Raw genomic sequence first — 23,272 nt, forward strand, 5'->3', positions numbered from 1 at the left:
CATCGATTAGGTGAACAGTCCAAAGAACTGATTGACAGAATGGAACAAACCCTGAAGACGAAGCCGAAGTTCATCCTAAAGAAACTGCGCTTGGATTGTGGACCATGATGAAATACAGAACAACCAGAAACATGACACTAGTTTATCATGTTCGCATGGTAATTCTTCTTCTTCTTATAATAACCCTTTCTACTGGAAGCACAGGCCTCAAATTTGGGGGAAGGGATTAAGTCAGTTACATCGATCCTAGTGTGTAACTGGTAATTATTTCATTGACCTCTCCCCGCAAATAATGAAAGGCAAAAGTCGACCTTGGCGGATTTGAACTCAAAACGTAAAGACGAACGAAATATTGCCAAGCATTTTGCCCGGCGTGCTAACGATTTCTGCTAATTATTTTACTGTTATTAGTTGATGGACATTGGAATGTTTAGCTCGAGAGACACAATAAAGCATTCTGTTCTTACTTACGATCCCTTATGTTATGAATTCTACTCACACTGCAGGCATCAAGAAATTACAAGAAGGTGTTCTAATAAGCTGCACTGTAATACTAGTGAAATACTACACTGCAAATACCAGTGAAATATTACAGTGCAATACCAGTGAAACAACGGAATCCGTAGCATCGACCTATCCATTGCTCTTAATATTGCTGACCTAGTGCCTAAATCATAAAATAAGGCAGTGAAATGGGAGTATCAATGGCGTGTCGGAGAAAATGCAAAGCGACATTTCTTCCGGCTCTTTAGTTTCAGAGTTTAAGACTCGCAGAGGTCAACTTTGCTCAATAAACTAGTACCAGTTCAGGCCTGGGGTCGATGTAATCTTCTAAAATTACTGGCCATTGTACCAAAATTTAAACCATTGTTATTGTTGTTGAAGCTGTTGTTCTTATTCTGTTCCTGTTATTAGTGTTGTTAAGGTGTCGAGCTGGAAGAATCGTTTGCGCGCCGGGCAAAATGCTTAGCGGTATTTTGTCTGGCTTTAAAGTTCTGAGTTCAGACTCAACCCATGTCGACTTTGCTTTTTATCCTTTCAGGGTCGATAAATTATGTCCAATCGAGTACTGGGGTCAATGTAATTGTCTGTACCTTCTCTCCGAATTTCAGGCTTTGAGCCTATAATAGAAAGGATTATTATTATTGTTGTTATTATTGCTGTTATTATTTTACTACTACTACTACTACTACTCTTATTTAGGCGGCGAGCTGGCAGAATTGTTACTGCTCTGGACAAAATTCTTTCCTGATTTCAAATGTCACCAATGTCGACTTTGCCTTCATCATTTTAGGAATTAATATTATAAGTACTAGCACTGCAATCGACATGCCCGCTCTTTTAAAATTGCTAGCTTAGTACAAAACGTGGAAACCATTATTAGTTCACCATCAATAGATGAGACTCGAACTCTTTCGAACTTTATCGAAAATTCCGCCGTCCATGCACTTTTAAGATTGTGATCGCAAACGAACTGCTCATTTATGGTAGAGAAATTTAGACACCGACATGGCGGCGTTGTTAAGAAGATATATTTGCATCTTCGTGGTTTTGCGTAGAGCTTTAAGCAAAATTCCTCTTTTTTAATCTCATGTTGATCGGTTCCTTCCAAGTATATTGTAACTGGAATCAGTGCAGGTAATATGCACAAGTCTACATTGTGCTATATTCTTTCCTTTCCGTTCTTTTCATTTATCAAGAGTAAGCCACTGCTCTAATTTATTTTTATTTTGAATTTCTTATTGAGCACTTTGCAATTAATATTTCGCTTTTGAATTAGATGTAAAGTGCATTATACATGTATTGTACTTTACATCTAATTCAAAATTATGCATACATGTACGAATGCATATATACAAACATTTATATCAACAAATAAGCTAGGCATCATAAAAGCAGATGGACATCGAATGAATTTCTTTGTACTGAATTACAGGCAATCCATTACCATATTTGTTATTCGCCAACTTAACAAATGCAGTTAAACCTATTATCATAATATATAGTTTAGAATTACAATGCAAAATATACTATTAATATTTTATTGATAGTGACTTCTAAGTTTTGCAAGTAGTAAGCGTCGAAAGACTAACGAGGCCAACAACGAGCAAAATATCAGAGTCATTGCCTTTAGATTAAAAATAACACATATTGAATCTATCATTTAATGTTCGCATCTTTTTACTCATAAAGCTATCCTTTAATTAAGCAAAATTCCTTATATTTGGTCGTGGCAGACGCAGAATTGTGAAAGGCACAACCAGATATTGGAAATATATAGCTCTTGTAAACATTCTTTACATTTACTAAAACCTCAGCCACACGATTCGGCAGCGTCCTGCGAGCAGGCGTTAGGTGCCTGTTATCGGGTAAATTTGGCGAACAAACCAGCAGAGTGCTCATGTCTGTCGTTGAGCGAAATCACCAGACAATGGTGACATACCTGGTGGTCTGCAGCCAGGTATTATTGCTCTTAGCTGTTCATGCAGCATACCATGGTTACACTCACCGGCGTTCGACTAAGACTTCCACAAACTTCACTGTTGATTTCAGAAGGTTAACAGCAACGTCTTAGAAACTCAGGACTCGTGGTAGATGCATAATTTATTTTTAACTTTTTACTTATTTCAGTCATCGGGCTGTGGCCATGCTGGGGCACGGCCTTGAAATTTTATTCTAATGAATTAACCCCAGCTCTTATTTTAATAAAGCCAGCAACTTATTCTATCGATGTCTTAAGTTGAACCGCTAGTTTACTGAGACGTAAACACACCAACACCAGTTGTCGAGTGGTGGGTGGATGGGGACAAACACAGCCACACACGCTGATATATATGCATATATGTATATACGACGGCTTTCTTTCAGTTTCCGTCTACCACATCTACTCACAAGGCTTTGGTCAGCCCAAGGCTATAGTAGAAGACACCTGCTCAAAGTGCAACGTAGTGGGACTTAACCTGGAATCATGTGGTTGGAAAGCAAACTTCTTACTAAACAGCCACGACTGCGCCACAAATACATATAAAACAAAAATAGTTATATTTGATAATTTAAAACAAAAAACTGAACACTATGTGTAATAATACTTTTAAGAAAGAACAAAAGCCAAATGTCTGTCTTGTTTCCCCTGTATTTCAGGCTCATTACCAGTTTGACATATTTCGGACTCTACTTGACCTCCAGTAGTTTGTCTGGTGACCGTCATTTGAATTTCTTCCTCACTGCAGCCATGGAACTTCCCTCCAGTTTCCTCGTCTACAAATTATTCTCGCTGTTCGTAAATATTTTATATTTGATTCACTTACGTATATATATATATATATATATATATATATATATACATGCAGACAGGCAGACAGAAAGATATTTGTATTTGTGTGAATGTTTTTAACACATGTGCGTTCTAAATCTTAATTTAGAAGATTAATGAAGATTACAGGGTGGATAAATCATTAACTGATACAGAGCATTCTGGTGACAAATGATCAGGGCTCGCTAAAAGCTTTATGTGTTATGAGATGTGTACATTAAAGTAACGATGGATGTTATAAAGAGAGAGAAAGGGAGAAAGAGTGAAAAGGGGGGAGAGACAGACAGACAGAGAGTTGGGGTAGATGAATGAAATATTGAACAGGGGCTGGTGATTGTAAGTACAATAATTTTACAAGTTTTGTTATTATGTATACCCCAGAATAACCTTAGATCATCTGTCTATGATCAAAACAATTCCAATTGCTATAATTTTGCCTCTTTTTTCCAAACACATTCTATTTTCAACTGTGTTATCAAATATGTCTTGCTTTCATCTAAGACAAAAAGATATGATTTCAGGCGGCTAACTTGTGGAATTGTGAAAGAATCATTTTGACTGCCTTTCGCAATCGTTGTTCCAGCTCTGAACTCCAGTCCTTCGAGGTCAACTTTATCTTTTGTCCTTTCGAAAATATAAGCCAGTCAAACATTGGAGCTCTCTCTCTTTCTTTCTTTCTTTCTTTCTTTCTTTCTTTCTTTCTTTCTTTCTTTCTTTCTTTCTTTCTTTCTGTCTCTCTTTCTCTCTCTCTCTCTCCACCCTCTCTCTCTTTCAATCCTTCTTACCCTTCTCACTCTCTACTTTTATCTCGCTCTCTTTCCTTCTCACTCTCTCCGTCGCTGCCTTTCTTTATTGCATTGTACATATCACTGAAAGGTCTACTACGATATCTGAGATAATTTACTCCATGTACCAGTCTATGAAACTCATCATTCAAGCTCACCACCAGAATCTTATTTTGTACCATTTTTCAGATTTGGACGGAAGAAAGCCATCATAATTCTTATTGGTGCCTCAGGTGTGACATTGTTAACCGTGGCAGTTTCTGAAGTCAGTCGGTGGTAAGACACCTAGCTTTTATCGGCAATATTTATGCACAAAAAGTTGATTATATATATATATATAGCTATATATATATATATATATATATAATATATATAATATATATATATATATATATATATATATATATATGGCAATTCCTCTCATCATTATCTATAAGAGATTTCATTTCTCCTGGTGAAAAGGATAAGGGAGTGTATGTAAATGGACACAGAACAAACACCACTTGGCCTTGACAACACAAGACTTTCGGTGCAGTAGATCTCAAAAATTCCAAACTACACTACACTAATATAAAGCTATTAATATTTCCCTTACAAAACTCTGACATATTCACTGCATGAAACAGAATAAATTAAGCTAATTTAGAAACGGAATGAGAGCGGTCAGTGTATAAACGAAAAAAACAAACACTACGTGAACAAGGAAAATCACATGGCGATGAAAAGACTCGACAGCATGCACGCACACACACACACACACACACACACACACACTCGCACGCATACACACACACACACACACATGAACACACACTGAGATTCAATGCAAACACAACAATGATTGACCAGAAGATCTTTCTAAAACGAGATTGTATGAATTGACATAACAAAAGCAGAAATGTTAACTTGATCGCACACTTATTTTCTCTTTACACTTTTATCTTGAATATTTAAGACGATCTTGTTAACAGAGAGGGGGAACAGAAAGAGATAGAGATAGCGATAAAATATATTATATATAATATATATATATATATATATATATATATATATATATATATATATATATATATATATATATATAGATGATAGATAGATAGAGAAGAGAGAGAGAGAGAGAAGAGAGAGAAGAGAGAGAGAAAGAAGGAAAGGTAAGTCATCTGATTTATGCAATTTTTTCTATTTTGTGTTTAACTCTCTTTGCATGAAGCGGTTAAAGATCAAATTACACTGACATAAGGTCAGATATATTTGAATAATCCAAAAACTTCGAGGCCAAGTCTATTAAATATCAGTGAATTTTTTTAGCGAATTTTAAAAAAATTACCAGGTTACCATTTTACATCTAGAAGGTATCATCAAATGTGGTTGTTGGTGTTGTTATCATCGAAAAGAAGATATCAACTGATCAGAAGTTAAATATATAAAATAACTTTTGAATTGAATTCATATTTGCTCGTTTTCGGTTGTCAAGCCATAATATGAGATGAATAAGCATCACATATTTTCATTTCGATCTAGAAGCCCAGAAGCAACCTGTTTTGAGTTTGTGATAATGTTGACCTCTATTTTCTATTTACAGACAGTGACGCCATCAATACTTCTACAGTAGTTTTTGTCTTTGCTTGGAATGATCGGTATCAGTGGTGCCTTTGGTGGTGTATGGTTATATACTCCTGAAGTCTATCCGACTACATTAAGGTTAGCATTAATCACAAATATATACACGTTCTTTTGTGTGTATATGTGCGTATATATATATATATATATATATATATATATATTATATATATATATATATATATAATATATATATATGAAAAAACAAGTAAAAAATAGAAAATGCTAATGATTTTATAGTGAATCTTTCAGTACCGGTTTCGGTCATTTTGAGACCTTTTCAACTGTAACGATTAAATAATTAAATTTAGAAAATTAGAAGAAAAGTTTTTTTAAAAGAATATTTCTGTAGTAGTGTTCAGATATAAGTAGCATTCTGCTTTCTCTGACTCCCTTGTTTGCACTTGTGTTCGAGGTCGTTTTGAGTTCTTGGTAGGGTAGGTGAAGAATAATGATGAGGCTGATGTGGAGAGGGGTGGGGAAATCTGGAATGCCTTAATGGTCGTATTTTGAATGGTCAGTGGCTGACAGTGGCTGACAGTAGTCGCAGTTCAATTCAGGAATTGTTTATGGAATTTGCGTAGGCGTTATCCTGAAGAGACATTAGTGACAATTATTAATTATTTAATCGTTACAGTTGAAAAGGTCTCAAAATGACCGAAACCGATACTGAAAGATTCACTATAAATCATCTTAGCATTTTCTATTTTTTGACTTGTTTTTTTCATATATATCAACTCGTTGTTCCTTTCCACCCTTATACATATATATATAATATATAATATATATAGTACGTTTAAAGATTTGTTGTGCAAGATGTTTTATGTGAAGTCGTGTGTTGAAACAGATATTGTTATATTTCGGAATGGTCATTTTGCCAGTTTAGCCAATACAAACACACGCACTATATATTTGGTGTTATTTCGCTTCAGTGTTATTTATTTTTTACATTAATCTTAATCTTATTTCGGCCAGAGTTCTTTCGTCACACTCCTGTGACCGGATCAGTGGTCCTTTGTTTTCTTCTTTCTTATTTGTGTCTCTCCTTACTAACGTCAGCCATTTTGTTTTCTATTGTGTCTTCATTTGCGCATGCTTATATCTCTATGTGCGTCTATGTTTATTTAGTGTGTGTATGTGGGGGGATGCATGTAATATTTGTATCTTCTGTTTATATACGTTCATGTAATTTGTATTTTGTTTTTGTTTGTTGTTTTCGTTTATTCTTATTTTGTTCGTGTTTACATCCACTTATTATATCATTACATATGCTTGTATGTATAACAACAATACTAGTAATAATAATAATAATAAATCGAATCGAAAAAAGATATATATATATATATATATAGTTATTTATCTGTGTATTTATTATGTTTTCGGGATCCTCTATCGTCATATGTTGTGGTGTGTGCTAGTACTCCATTCTAGTTTTCTAATCAGGCTAGGTTTATTTTCTATTATGTGTGTAGCTTCTGTAATTCGACTGAATGTTGCATCTGTTGTATGTGTGGACAATATTTTAATTTCTATATTGCTGATTGATCCCCCGTGTTCCTGTTCGGCGTGTTGGTACAGAATCGATGAGCTTTTACCTTCCTTGAGTTGTCTCCAATGACCATTTACCCGCTCTCCTATGCTTCTTGCCGTTTCCCCTACGTATGTCGTTGTCTTGTTACTGCATCGTCCCTCTATACATCTTATACTATAGACTACATTTCTGGCTTTACAGTTTGTGGGCTAAATCTACATATAGTACAGTACTTATCCGTACAGGGGGTTCTACTAAAAGGATAGGTTCTACCAATTATAGATTTGATAGGGTTGCCTGGCTTTTCAACAACCTTAATTCTTAACTTAAGTTTGTCTAGGGTCCTTCTAAAGCGGTACACCAGTTCACCTCCAGGGGTGGTGTCAATGAACATGACACTGGTATTTATGGCTATCATACCAAGAGTTGGCCTTCCCTATGTTCTTCTTTGTCCTTTCTATAGTGTTCCATGACTTGTTCCTATAGAGAGGGCAAATCCCATTCCTATCATTACATAATATATTATCAAATTTCTTCATGGCTCCTTTGTATACTCTGATCCTTTCTTTATGGCTATAACCTGAGAACTGCATGCGGTGAATGAAATATTGTATGTGTCTCTTTAACTCTGTGGGCTCGCACATGCGTGACACATTTTTCATTATTCTGACGAGGTCTGCCATCAACATATTGAATTTGGCATTGTCCGCAATGGCTGAGTTCCGGTGGATCAAGTATTTTGAGGCCATAGGTTTGGCATAGTATGAATGATTTGGGTTTTATTATTCACAATTTCTAGCCAGAGTTCAGTGTCTAGTACTGGTAGTCTATGGTTGGGTTGTTTAGTGGGGTAGTCTATTGTGACCTTAATACTCTGGTGGATGGAGTTAGCTATTTGTTGGATGCTCTCCATAGTATTAGTTTCTATTACTATATCAACATTATTCTCTTGTGGGGGTGCTTTTACCACTATGTTGATATCATCAACATAGCGAGAGTACATGTTTACGAGTATGGAGTTCTGTGTTAGGCGTTCTTTAAGCCTTCTGTCCCACCATACCATGAAAAGGTTGGCCACATCATCGCTGGTGATGTGGCCAAACTTTTCATGCTGCATTATCTGGGAAACACTTTCCTTTCAAAAACAACTTCATGGCTGGGAAGAGGTGAAAATCAGAGGGTGCAAGGTCAGGAGAGAAGGGGGGATGGGGGAGGAGTTCATAGCCGCACGCCTGTGTTTCTGATCTGGCAACATGCGAGTTGTGGACCGGAGCGTTGTCCTGCAGGAGGAGGATGCCTTTGCTGATCTTGCCCCGCCTCTTGTTTTGATGGCTTCTCTTAATTTCTTCAAAAGTGAATCATAATAGGCTCCTGTAATTGTGGTACCCTTTGCCAGGAAATCTGTCATCACTAATCCGTCCTGGTCCCAGAAGACTGTGAGCATGACCTTGCCAGCGGAGGGCTGCACCCTTGCCTTCTTGGAGGAGGTGAGTCACAGTGCTTCCACTGCATTGACTGGGCTTTGGTCTCTGGATCATAGTAATGGACCCAGATTTCATCCTGTGTAATCAGTCGTTTGAAAAATTTTGATTCATCTTCTTGGCACATCTCCAAATTCATCCTCGAGCACTCGGCCGTACTTGCTTCTGGAAAGGTGTGAGCAACCTGGGAATCCATCTGGCAGATACCTTTTGCATATGCAAATGGTCATAAATGATAGTTTCCACAGACCCGGTACTAATCTTGACCTCATGGGCTATTTGGCGAATAGTTATGCGTCGATCTTCCAAAATGGCAACCTCAACTTGACGGACAGATGCCTCATCAATGGCAGAAGGGGGGCGACCAGATCTGGGAGCTGTTTCCACAGAGTTCCGACCATGTTTGAATTCACGATGCCAGCGCTTTACAAGGTCAGATGATGGGGCATCATCACCATAAGTTACTTTCATTTCATCAAAAGTCTCCCGTGGTGTGCGTCCTTTCAAATACAAAAACCGGATCACTGCTCGACACTCAACAGGCTCCATTTCACACTTGACTCAGTTCAAACACCTGTAAAGAATGTTCGAAGGCTTAGGAAAGAATTTCGCTATTGAAGTGGAGTGCACGTTAAGCTAATTGTTCAAACCACAGTGATTATCCTTATCATTTATATGAGTAGAAAGTATGTTTCTGCCAGTGTTTACATTTGTATGATTTTTCTATGAGTGTGTTTACAAGGGGAATCTTAGAGAAGAGAATATGGAAGAGTTCAGATTCTCTAAGGTTCCAATTGTAAACACACTCATAGAAAAATCATACAACGTACCCTTCCCTCTCCACTTATTCCCTACCTATTATTCCTTTAACCCTTCTCTTCCTACTATCTATCTTTGACGTCAATTCTTCTAACGGTTTTTTTTTAAAAACACTCATTATCGTTTTGTTTACCATGTAGGCAGTCATCGAAATTTTTGTTTGTCTTGTTGTCGAGAGAGGCTCCCTTTCTTTCCCGATGAGAAGATTGCATAATGCACCCTTTATTCCTTTGGAATGAAACCATGTTGTCTTCGAAACATATGTCGAGAGTAAAGGAATTTTGCTAACATCTTCGTTCGACCCCTTTCTTTCATTTATTCATATATATATATATACACACACATATATATACACACACATATATATACACACACACACGCTTGTGGGACAGGTGTAAATTCCACGGAAGGAAAAAATTAAGAGGACCTATTTAAGAAAGAAAGGATGATTTAGATTTTTACAGCATTCATTGTTCAGCTTTCTTTTAATATTCTTGACGTTCGTCTACATCCATTTCCTCATGGCTCCGTTGTTTTTTCTTTTTATTTTATCTTCTCGCTGTTTCTCTCTGGTCCGTGCTCTATACCTACACATCCTTTCTCGGGCAGCTTGCAACCCTATTTCATATGTATCCTGAGTTTAGGCTAATTTAACACATATAGATATAAATATCAGTTTTTTCAGAGAGTAGACGATAACTAATTGCACTTATGCGTGGGCATTAAGTGATGGTCGCTATAAAAAATATTAGTTCAAAAAGGAAAAAAATACTTTCCTCTAACAACACACCATCACCACCATCACCGCTATCTCTCCCTCCTCTCTCTTCTCTCTCTCAATATAACTGACCCCCCCTTGTTCATCTTTATCTATCATTCTCTACTTTTTAACCACGTAATAAATGTTCCTCCCCCAACCCACCACACGTCGTTTACACTTCCCTCTCATACTTTTTCTCTCGTCATTCTTTTCTCTCGTTCTTCGCCTCTACCTTCAGCTGACCCCGTGACTATTTGGTCTGTGTGTAGTGATATTAATCACCTTCCTCTACTTCTTCCTCTCTTCTTTCTTCACCCCTCCCGCTCTCTCTCACTCTTACTCCACCACTCACTTACTCCACCTCTTTAATTAACTAATGTATAACGGGCGAACGAACAAACAAATTATATGTGTGTGTGTGTGTATATTGTTTTGACAACCTATATAACACTATTTTGCCGCGCTTTACACATATTTATATTTCACTTGTAGTCCTCCCATTCCTTCAGCACCACTTCACATTCTTATTGTGTTATTTCGTCCTCAATGTTCAAGTTGTAGCCCAGGAAAAAATAAAGTCTGTCCTTGTGATTTATTTACAGACATAGAAAAACTGAGTTTTATTGGCTGTCGCAGCCCTTTTAATGCAAAAGAATTTCTGTGTCGGATGGTATTAAGGGTATTCTGGGTATAAGAATATCTCCCATGGAATAACCAGTTAAAATAGTGGTCTAAATAATATCGGGCGTTGACTTTTAGCACCGTCTAGTACCATCACACAACCGAGGCTGGTTAAGGTTCCATGATAGCATAATGATGGTTCTTACTTTCAACAGAAGTCGGTTTTGTGGGAGTCCAAGAGGTTCCAAAACTTTAAGAATTCAACAGGATAGTTGACAACCACAGAAGGATGTGAAAGTGAATATAAATATTTTGACTGGAGACCTACAGTTGTTATACATATTGCAAACAGTGACATGAGATTGGAATACTCATTCTTCCTCAAAGAGCATCGGGAGCGTTTGTAAAGTGAAATGGTTTCAGCCAAGATCCTAGCTTCCACTCACCAGCGTGTTTTGATCGCGACCGACATTTTCATGATTTATGATGTTCGCTTGTTGTATAAACGAGCGTTTCAGTAATTTGTTGTGCTGAGTTCAATTCCACCAAATGGGAATGGAAAACTGAGTAATTGGAAAGCCCTTTCACTGTTGTGTCTTAGAAAGGAGTTTCCATTTGACTCAGTCACTCGATAAACTATGCTGCATGGTCCAGAAATCGCAACTCAAAAGTTGATACAGGAAGTTGTGATAACTGTTTGTTCAAAAATTGCATTCTGTGGTAAATTCGTCACAATAAATTCGTCAATATAATCCAGCAAAGGAAAATATAAGTGATTAGTGCACTAGTTAGAATTATCAGCGTAATCTCCCTCAATCTTCACAAAATACCTTTTGAAAATGGCAAGCAGACATTGGAAAATGAGATTCTGGATGCAATGGTGAAAAAGGGAAAACCACTGAATATTCGTGGTTTGATTATCATCCATCATTGATTTGTATGATTGCCCAGGACCAACATAAACAATAATTACCATGAACAAGGCGTCTTGTTCGTCTCGAGACAGTTTCTATAAAAGAAAATCTCTTTAATTAATGATTGTTGGATTGTCTTTTAACAGGAATGCTGGAATGGGTATAGCCTCAGCTACAGCACGTATCGGTGGCGTGTTCTCTCCTTACACAAGAATGCTGGTAAGTAAAATGTTTTCTTAAGCTATAACTTAATATATATGCACACACGTACACACTATCTCACTCACTCTCTCTCTCTCACTGACACACGCACACACATGCATGCATTTATAATAATTTTTGCTATGCAGGTATATTGTTCTGAGTATGTTTTAATATGATACTTCTCTTAACTGCTAGATGATCTCGCTGAAGTCTCAATTGCTTGACGAGTAAAATTTTACTTTTTGCTATGAAGGCAGAAGAGACAATTCGTTTGAGACTAAGCTATCAGCGTCAGGGATATGATGTTGCAGACATACAGTAAGGTAACCTCAGTGGTGTACAGATTTCTAAATCTAAATCTAGCAAAACTGAATTTGGAGATGCCCACTTCCTCGAAATAATCGAGTTGTAGCAATCAGAAAATTTCCCTTCTCTCAACATAGGACGACAGCTTCAGGAATTCTTAGCAATCATCAATTTCTGCCATTGATTTATAGAAAAGCAACTCTCAGAAATAAAAAGACGGCTACATTCTCTTTCTACAGCAGAAATATTGAATACTAACGAAATCATTTGATTGAATAAAGATGCAACGGTTTTTCCCACTATTAAGTAAGCTCCTCCAATTAGATCGTTATATCACTTAAAAAATATTGCAATAACGATTAATTTATTGCAGTAGAATGGGTTTTAAAACAAGCACCGTCGAGGCGGCAAAGACTTTTCTCGGAAATTCAGCTCTGTGGAAACTGAATGTAGTACACGTGACCATGGATTGCTAACGATTTGCCTTTCTTTGTGCCGTTTACATTTTTTTGCAGTGACGACCCTCCCAAATGTTGAGAGAGCACAAACCATTCATGTTCTGCCCTCCCTGCTGCTTCTAATTTGCCATACAAAAACGAATGTGACAACTGACCGACGTCAATGAATTTACCACAGTCATGTTCGATCTCAAGCATACCGACAACCCTGTTGGTGATTCTCTGATAGGTGTCAGTGCAATCGCTAGACGGGTGATTGTACTTCATGCAATGAGACCAGCTCAGACTAACGACCAGGAACGTCAAAGCCATTCATTCTCACTCCATTTACTACCTACATAATTGACATGGTTCTGTGTTACTAGCAAATCAGTCCAATCCGTATACCCCAACTATCAGTCGTAACGTAATCTTCATTGTCCTTAATTTTCCTACATACCCAGGAACCCATGATATATAATGACTGACTGACCAGTGTGATTGATCATGTACTTGTTAGGCTTTCGATTTAATGTTTTACCAGCCGACATGCTAAGGCCCAACATTTCACTATATACATTCATAAGCCAACGGTTCGCCTTCAAAACGCCTACTTTGTTAACTGACTGCTTTTTTTCTTCATGGTATTACTTTAGTATTTAAGCACAGTCAAACAAGCGATGACTGCTCGCATTAACTCTGAACAAAAAGCTAGCTGTTAAACAGTGCTTATCCATATTTGTTTCTTGTCCTTCCTGTTAATTATCGTACACATCGTCACCATTATTTTCACACACACACACACACACACACACACACACACACACACACACACACACACACACACACACACACACATACACACACACACACACACACAAACATATGCATGCATATACGCATATATATATGCATATATATATACATATATATATAATTTGTAAATTTTTTTTTTCAGGCTGCGCGTGTTGTTTGGGGCCCAGCACTTGTATTTGGTGCTGGTTGTTTCATTGCATCGAGCTTGTTATTGACTCTTCCTGAAACGCATAATAAACAACTACCACAGCATTTGGATGAAATACTGAGCTCCAAACGGGAGCGCGGTAAAGGAGAAGGTGCAAAGAAGAGGAAAAATATAAATTCCAAAAGTAAAGAAGAAATTTAATAAAACAATATTTTATTTTACTTGTCTCTGAAGTTATCTTTAAACATGACTGTTTATTTTTCATTTACTATTTCTCTCGCTTTCACTCTGTTCTCCCTTTGTTCATATATGTGTGTGCGTGTGCGTGTGTGCGTGCGCATGTGTGTATGTGTATGCAAACATAATAATATATATACACACATATATGTATGCCTATAAGACAAAATACAGTATTACAACATGCGTTCATTATATACACGCTGTGCTTATAACACAACTCTGTTCATCAAAATATAAAAACGATGCAAACGCAATCATTTTTCCAGAAGTATTTTGCCTCTCTCTAATGACAAAGATTGTATGTACGCAAACTTCGCCCAGAAAATCTTTTTGCGCAGAATTCAAGATTTTAAATCGCTTTAAATGTACATAACGTCGCTTAAATGCATGGCTATTTTTCAAAGCACCTCAATAGTGATTTATGGAAGCGTTTCAAAATGTTTAGTGTACACACTAAATATAATTTGAAAATGAAGAGAAAATATAGAATTTGAACCGACAGCGTTCTCATTCTATGTGTCTTCTTAAGCGTGAAAATCTCAAAGATTTTGGAGGTTCACAAATGAATAAAAATTAATGCACACACACGCATAACTCATTATCACAAAAACCAGAACATAAACAAATTGTTGCTGTGCAAAAACGTTAGAAAAAGTTGATAAACAATGTAAAATGCCAAAACTTCAAAAAGTTAGCAGCTTTAAAATCCAAAACATTTCATTTCACTGAGAAGTTCGAAAAATATTTATCACTCATCATCCATTAACAGGCTACGGAATACCGAGCAAGTATTTCGATGTGGGTCTGGAGGAAACCAAAATTATTCTGAAAAAGAATGATGTAATACTCGCTCAAACGGATATTACATAAAATTGTGCGTGAAGACTATCTTTATATAGATTATCTCTTTCTAAAACAGACTAGTGTTCTTTAAAGTGAGCTAAGTCGGATTTCTTCAAAAGCAGAATATTCCCGGCCAGACTTGTGTTCAAATATTTAAAAAAGTTCGTAAATTCTTAAAGCAAGTAGAATCTTGTTTTAAAAGCATCTTCTGTTAATCCGATACATATTTTCTACATCAGGTTACTATCAATCTGTACATTTGCATTGTAGACTCTCCCTTTAGTCAGGTAATTACTTCGAAAGGATAGTTGTTGACACTTAAAAATTAGATGTTGCTTGCTTAATATTAACTTCGGAGAGCCTTTCAGCATTTGATTGATTAACACAAAACGCAAATTTCTTCAAGAATAGTCATCTTTTAATGATCAATAAAACGTTTGGTTTTCATCAATCACAGCGAAATTTTTATTTTTCCAAATCTCTCCTTTCTCTCCTGCAATTGTACAACTTGCTTATTTTTACCCGCAAATATGTGTGCATCTGTGTATCTATGAAACTGTGCGTCTGTGCCTGTGTGTCTGTCTATGTCCTTTTATGTATGTATCTGTACATTTGTCTGTGTGTGTATGCACGCGCGTGTCTATGTATCTGTGTGTCTGAGTGTCTGTGTGTTTGTCCGTGTATCTGCGCGTCTCCCGGGAGCTGTTCACAATTCGTGCTTGGGTGTGATCCCATGTTTTCATAAGGTATAGGTACATTGGTTTTCTCTTCTCATTGGCTTTTGTAAACCTCTGAGCAAGTATGGACCCATTTCGATGCACAAAATATTCATAGGTTTTTGATCTTTCAGGAAAATATTTTTCTACTGAGCAAATCATTACCAAAAGACAATTTATTGTTGCTCGTGTTTAAACCCGAAAGCCATACGCAATTGAATACTGTTGTTGTTGTTGTACCTAGAAAGGTTTCCAGACGCCTAAAGAAATGTGGCCGTTTGGCTCCAGTAGGGGCGTAGACGACCACCACACTAAAGACACTACCTACACTATTTCTCACGTTTAGGACCCCCAACTTCCCGTCCGGGTCCCGGAAGATGACCTAACCTCGAAATTCAGTTCTTTCCTAAATAGCACTACCACTCCACTTCCCATAACCATCCAACTAACAGATGCAAAGATCTGACAGTCGTCGAACATGGGGCCAGTGCGCATGTATTGGAAATCCTGGTCCCACTGACAGCACTTATATCCAATTCTAAAGACTTGAGGTCGTTGAGCAAGTGCCCTTGCTTTCAGGGCGACCCCAGGCCTCGAACATTTAAAATTCCTACACTTAATATGGCCATGTTGGCAATCTAAAGAGAGAAGGGAAAGGTTTACTTACCTCCTGACGTCTTGTGAAGGTCAGGTGGTTCGATTTCCATAATGAGAAGGGGATTTTTGGGAACCCCTTTAAGAGCTTTGATGTGGGTCTCACGTTCGGGGTTCCCACGTCCCTCGGAAAGCTCTCTCGAATTTTTGTCCCGACATAGGCAGCTATAGAGGCCTTTGACCCCTTGCACCTTTTACCACATGGGGCAGCGAACTCGCAAATGAGTAGCTTTTTCACACACGAAACAATGCAGCCTTTTGCCCTCGGTTGTTGTGTTCTGGAGACGGATGTAGTCCAGGATTTTTTTATGTTTTCGGGTCTGATCTGGAGAGGTATCTCCAGGTCAACGCCGGACCAGTCCTCCCTTGTAGTTCTTGTCACTTCTATCGGGACAGTATCCGTCCCCTCCACAATTACGCATCCCAGAAGCCACCAACTATCAAGCCTCTCTTTTCGTCTCTGCTGAGATGTACCATTCTTTTCTCCACTGCTCCAATTGCCTCTAACGGATAAGTAAGTTTGGCCCATGACTTTTCTTGTTTGATTAGTTTCCATGCTTGCGTTAACATTTCGTCCCTGTTTGTGAGGTTCACGGTAAAGCGTTGCTTCTTTTTCGCTTCTGCTGCCGCGAACGTGCTTTTGCTGTTGGTAATGTTCTCGTCGTTATTGTTGTTGCTGTTGCTGTTGCTGCTGCCGTTATTGTTGCTGTCGCTGTTTTTACCGATGTTGTTAGTGTTGGTTTTATTGTTGTTGTTGTTTTGTTGTTTTGCTATCGTTGCTGCTGTTGCTACCATTGTTACGGTGATGTTGCTGTCATTTTCGTTGTTGTTGTTGCTATCACTACTACTATTGCTGCTTCTGCTGTTGTTATTGTTGAGGCTGCTGCTTTAGTATCTGCTACCGCTGTTGCTGTAACTGTTACTACCGCTGTGGTGGACGTTGTACTGTAATTGTCTCGTTTTTCTACTCCCCTTCTCCTGTTGATAGTAACGGAGGGAAGGGGATGGAAATCTTCAGTAGCCACCGGATTTCTTCTCTCTCAACTCTTTCAAGACGCGCCCCGCCATCTTTTTGAGTTGTGCTTGATTAAATTAAATTAAACGCCCACAGAACATATTAGGTGGGCCGAGTATAACTCCTGGAGGGCTAAACAATCGTAGAACACCTGTAACAGGTTCCTGGTATTTCTATTGATAACTTGGAATAAAGCAAATAATGGAAATAAGCACCAAACCGGTGTAAACAAGTGTCTTATGGTGCACCAATATGGTAAGTTTGAAAACACATCTTATGTATTCTGCAGTGAATAATAATAATAATAATAATAATAATAATAATAATAATAATAATAATAATAATAATAATTATTATTATTATTATTATTATTATGATAGTAATAATAATAATAATAAGTTCAAACTGATAAAGAAATAAAAGCAAAACTCAGAAATAAAAGTCAAAGCTTGAAAAAAAATACATCAGCTTACTGATAGATATTACAAACCCTTCAGACAAAAATATTGCTAAAAAAGAAGTGGAGAAATTGTCAAAGTACAAAGACCACGAAATCGAAGATTTCAAGATGTGGGGCATGAATACAAAAACAATACCAGTAATAATTAGTGCATTGGGTATGAACAAAAGCGTAGAAGCTACACCCGGATCCTCAACACAGTACACTATCCAAAAATAGCCCTGCTAGGAACAGTCTACATCCTACGCAAGACACTATCAATTCAATAAATACAGCCCAAACAAAACTATCTACGAACAAAACAATCCAGAAACACAAGACACACTCTATACAGTAAATATCGAATAAACTAAACGACTCCTATAGCATGTATTCTACAGACTGGATACCCAACAGAGGAACACATTTCGCATTACACACAACACGCAATACAAACACTAATACAACTAAAGACTGCAACCAGGCGAAATCAATGAGTATAATCAAATAATTAAAAGCCACAGACCTCAGTGTGGATCACCGACTGTACCTCTCCAAAATTAAAGTTGATAATAAGACAACATCAATAATAAATAACATGAACCTGGCCGTCACAGAACCAATAGCCACAGAAACAAATGTTAAATGATATAGCATATGCAGCAGCTTCTATGACCACGAAAGAAGCTGGATACCCCCTCAAACCCATCTAAAGTGGAATATCAACATTCAGAAAATCCTGTGGCTAAATAATATCCAGAAAAATATAAAATAAAAGAAAGGATCTGTCAAACGTTAACGAAACTAGCAGTCAAACAACATTACTAGAAGAGTAGAAAACACTACGGAAATTACAGAACATGATATACCTGAGATAAGAGAACAGCTAATGCTAGATATCCTCGCCAAAGCACAAAGAAACCACCGGTATAAGAAACGCCAACGTTTCTTTGAACAAAACGAACAGTTCAACTTCAATCCCAAAGAATTCTGCCAAGAACTTGGCAAAAATAAAATAGAGATTGTTAAACAATTCAGTGATGACATCAGGATGCAATTTGGCCTAGATAAATGCTCAAAAGCTACATTTATCAAAGGAGAAATGACAGAAACATCCAATGTTAATCTTGACCAGCGGAATGTCATAAAGGAGTTAGAAACCGCGGAGAGCTACAAATACTTAAGGGTATTTGAAGGGAACGGAATCAAACATTCAGTGATGAGGGGAAGGATCAGAAGAGAATGTTATCGTAGAGTAAGGGCAATACTCAAGACAGAGCTGAATGCAAGAAACAGAATCGAAGTGATCAATACTTTAGCCATACCGGTCATGACTTACAGTTTCAATATCATTTACTGCTCAATTACTGAAATATGTATTCTTGACAGAAAAATACGAAATTGTTGACAATGCATAGAATGCACCACCCTAAGGCAGATATAGAACGACTTTACCTGCCAAGAAAAGAGGGTAGCCGTGGAGTTTTCACAAAACAGACACAAGAATATCTGAGTGAATTCCAAATGCAACAAATCAATGGTTAGTGTCTTCTGGCTAAAATCGGAAACAGAAGGGTTTATCATAGCAGCCTAAGATCAATGCCTACCGACAAGTAACTACCAGGCCAACATACTGAAGAACGGAAGTAGCCCAACGTGTTGTGTATGTCAACAACAAAATGCAACCAATGATCATGTTATTTCCATTTGCAGTCTTCTTGCGCCTACAGATTATCTCAACAGGTATAATAGAGCTGCACAATATATTCACTGGGTAATTTGCAAAAATCTGAACCTGCTAAATGATAAAAATTGGTGGGAACACAAACCACTTCCAGTACTTAAAAATGATTACAGCTTACTCCTCTGGAACTTCACCGTTCGAACTGACAGAAAGATTGATGCAAATAGGCCAGACGTTATAATGAAAGACTTCAGACAAAATCATGCCATCCCATTGATATGACTGACCCAATCATTATAAATGTATCAGGCAAGACCTACCAAAAAACTGAGCAAGTATAAAGATCTTGAACTGGAAATTGACAATATGTGGAACCTCAAGACTAAAACAATACCTGTTGTCATATGTACCCTAGGAATGATAGCAAAAGGGACTGATTGCTACCTGGCTCAGATACCAGGAAAACCCAAAATGGCTGAAATTCAAAAGATCGTGCTCACTGGAACTGCCTATATCCTACATAAAATACTCTCTATGTAATATAAAATTTTTTAACATGCCTACAATTGTCTTATGTTTTCTTAAACATTCTCTAGAACAATTCTATGTGCAAAGCCAAATATATGACACCTTAGGCATAATACCAACTTGTACTTCTTACTTGTTTTCTCTTGAGATCTGTGGGTGAGATTTGGAGTCAACTTGTACAAATACAAAGCAAAAGTGAAACATATAATAATAATAATAATAATAATAATAATAATAATAATAATAATAATAATAATAATAATAATAATAATAATAATAATAATAATAACAGAGAAGACACCGGGGAAGTTTAACACAGAAGACACCGGGGACATTTAACATGTGAGAGCGATAAAACAGTGCTCCGAAATCTATCCACTAATATCGGAAATAAAGACATCGCATGGAGCCAAAACATAGCTGACAAAGGATTGGACTATATCCGAGTAAGTAATACTCATTGAAATTTATTACTATTTTCCAAATGAAATTATGTATTTTAACTGGATATCATCTCCACCTCCCGTACAGCATATGTAAACATGCTTGATACATTACGATCCATCAACACCAGACCATCTCCGGCCCCAAACACCATGTACAAAAAAATTACAAATAAATTAAGTAATACCAGTATTATTCAACCTAAGAATAACAATCGGGAAGTGCGTACTTTAAACTTGTTACACAAAAAGTACGAAAAACTACACATGCAAAACAATGTGACAACAGAAATGAAAGGACCGGTCCCCTACGAAAATGATGACCGTCAAAATAAAGGGCCGGACGTTGTTCCTCATGTCCCGCAAATAAAACCAAAAAGGCATAAATGGACACGTGAGGAATATATTTCCATCCTACACGCTTACTTTACAGCAGTGCTCTACCCAAAGAACGAAAACACAACAACATATACGTATAAAATATGGAAGAAAAATAACCTAAATAAAGACTCGGATACAGCAATGAACCCTAATAAACTAGCTAACATAAGAAGATATATTTTCAACGCAAAAAAAAAAATATCAGAAATAGAAATATAATATTTAAAAGAAAAAAATACATCAGGAAAATGGAGATAGAAGCCACACAATAATACCAAATAATATAAACACTGAGATAGTAAAACACGAATACAAACGTAACATTTCCAACAAAAACGAAGTAAACAAAAAACAACTAACCCAGACCGTAGGGATGCATAATAATGCACAAAACACCACAGACAAACATATGAATGAGAAAGAAGACGAAACACATCTAAAACATGGAAACAACGAAGGGGAACCTAATGATTATGATGCTATAAAAACTAGAATAATCAAAGAGCTGAAAACCACAGATCTCAGAATGGACCACTGACCATACCTCCCCAAAATCAAATTAGACAACAAAACAACATCAATAATAAACAGCATAAATCTGGCCGTCACGGAACTAATAGCCACTGAAACAAATAGCAATATCACTGAGCTAAATGACATAATATATGCAGCAGCCACTGCCACCACAAAGAAGCTGGATACTCCCTCAAACCCATCCAAACAGGAGTACCACCATCCAAACAAACCCTGTGGATAAATAACTTAAAATACAAAAAATGAGAAAAGATCTGTCGATTCTTAACGAAATTAGCAGACAATCAACGTTACTAAGCAACAAGAAGAAAACAAAAATACTGTGCAAATACATCACAGAAAAAGATTTACCTGAGATAAAAGAAAAGCTAAAGCAAGATATCCTTGCCAAATCACACAGGATCCGCTGGTATGAGAAACGCCAACGTTTCTTTGAACAAAACAAGCAGTTCAACTCCAACCCCAAAAAGTTCTACCAAGAACTTCGCAAAAATAAAATAGACATCACTGCAGCACCAACGGCAGAAGAAGTGGAAGAATTTTAGAAAGAAATATGGTCGCCGAATGAACAACCACAGAAAAGGACTATTAAAACAACAAACTTAGCTCCTGAGCAACTCTGGACTCCCATAACAACTGAATAGGTCACCTAGGCACTGCAAAGACCAAGCAACTGGAAGGCACCTGAGCACGACAAGATTCCCAACTTCTGGTTGAAATATCAGACAGGAATGCACAAAAAGCTGACTGAAAACTTTAACGACATACTAGCAGAGCCAGAGACAATGCCTGACTGGCTTACGAAAGGGAAAACCATCCTAATTCCCAAATCCAATGAAACGTCAAAACCACAAAAATTCAGACCTATAACCTGTCTCCCTACAATGTACAAAGCCTTTTCTGCAGTAATATCGCAAAGATTGAGCAAGCATCTGGACGAAAACAACCTGTTTCCAGAAGAGCAGAAAGGATGCTGTAAGGGCTCATATGGCTGTAAAGATCAACTAATGATCAATAAAGCCACAACTGAAGACAGCCACAGAAAGAAGAAAGACCTCAGTATGGCCTGGATCGACTACCGAAAGGCGTTTGACAGCACTCCACAAACGTGGATCCTCGAAACACTAGCCATTAACAAGGTAGCACCAACAATTATAAAATACATAAGACACTCTATGAATAAATGGCAGACAGTACTACAGCTCCAAAAAAAGAGGTACTCGTGAAAAAAAAGCCACCCCCATTAGAAGAGGAATATTCCAGGGAGACACGCTCTCTCCACTCCTTTTCTGCTTAGCACTGACGCCTCTATCTGATATGCTAAATAGAACTGGATGCGGATACAAATGTTGTGGCAAAACGATCAGTCACCTTTTATATATGAATGACCTAAAACTATACGCTACAAATGACAAACAGCTGGAAACACTACTACAGACAGTTCATGGATTTACCAAAGAAATAGATATGAAATTTGGATTAGAAAAATGCGCCAAAGTAACCATGAAAAGAGGAAAACTAGTTAAGAGTAGCAACATCACACTAGATAAAGCCAATGAAATAAGAGAATTAGACCAAAGCCAAACTTACAAATACTTTGGAATCCATGAGCTAAATATGATACAACACGCACAAATGAAAGTGAAAATAAAGAAAGAATACTATAGACGAGTTAGATCAATACTAAAAACAGGGCTCATTGCTAAAAACAAGATAATAGGTATTAACACTTTAGCCGTCCCAGTTATAAGTTACAGCTACAATATCCTTAACTGGACACTAAATGAACTAACCAAAATAGACAGGAAAACAAGAAAAATAATGACAGGATCTAGGATGCAAGGCTATATATACAACAACAACAGCAACAGCAAAAACAACAACAACAACAACAACAACAACAACAACAACAACAACAACAATAATAATAATATTATTATTATTATTATTATTATTATTATTATTATTATTATTATTATTGTTGTTGTTGTTGTTGTTGTTGTTATTGTTCCTTCCTAATACAGTGTAGGTAAAACTGCA

General features: G+C 37.1%; 1 long non-coding RNA gene across 1 annotated transcript; it reads left to right on the forward strand.

Moving 5' to 3' along the window:
• Window positions 1-25: 25 nt before the first annotated feature.
• LOC115217629 lies at window positions 26-13,976 on the forward strand. Its single transcript, XR_005001111.1, has 6 exons — window positions 26-158; window positions 3,142-3,276; window positions 4,288-4,374; window positions 5,681-5,799; window positions 11,991-12,063; window positions 13,750-13,976. It is a non-coding gene; the product is annotated as an uncharacterized LOC115217629 (long non-coding RNA).
• Window positions 13,977-23,272: the final 9,296 nt, after the last annotated feature.

Source organism: Octopus sinensis, linkage group LG11, assembly GCF_006345805.1.
Source record: "Octopus sinensis linkage group LG11, ASM634580v1, whole genome shotgun sequence".
Lineage (NCBI taxonomy): Eukaryota > Metazoa > Mollusca > Cephalopoda > Octopoda > Octopodidae > Octopus > Octopus sinensis.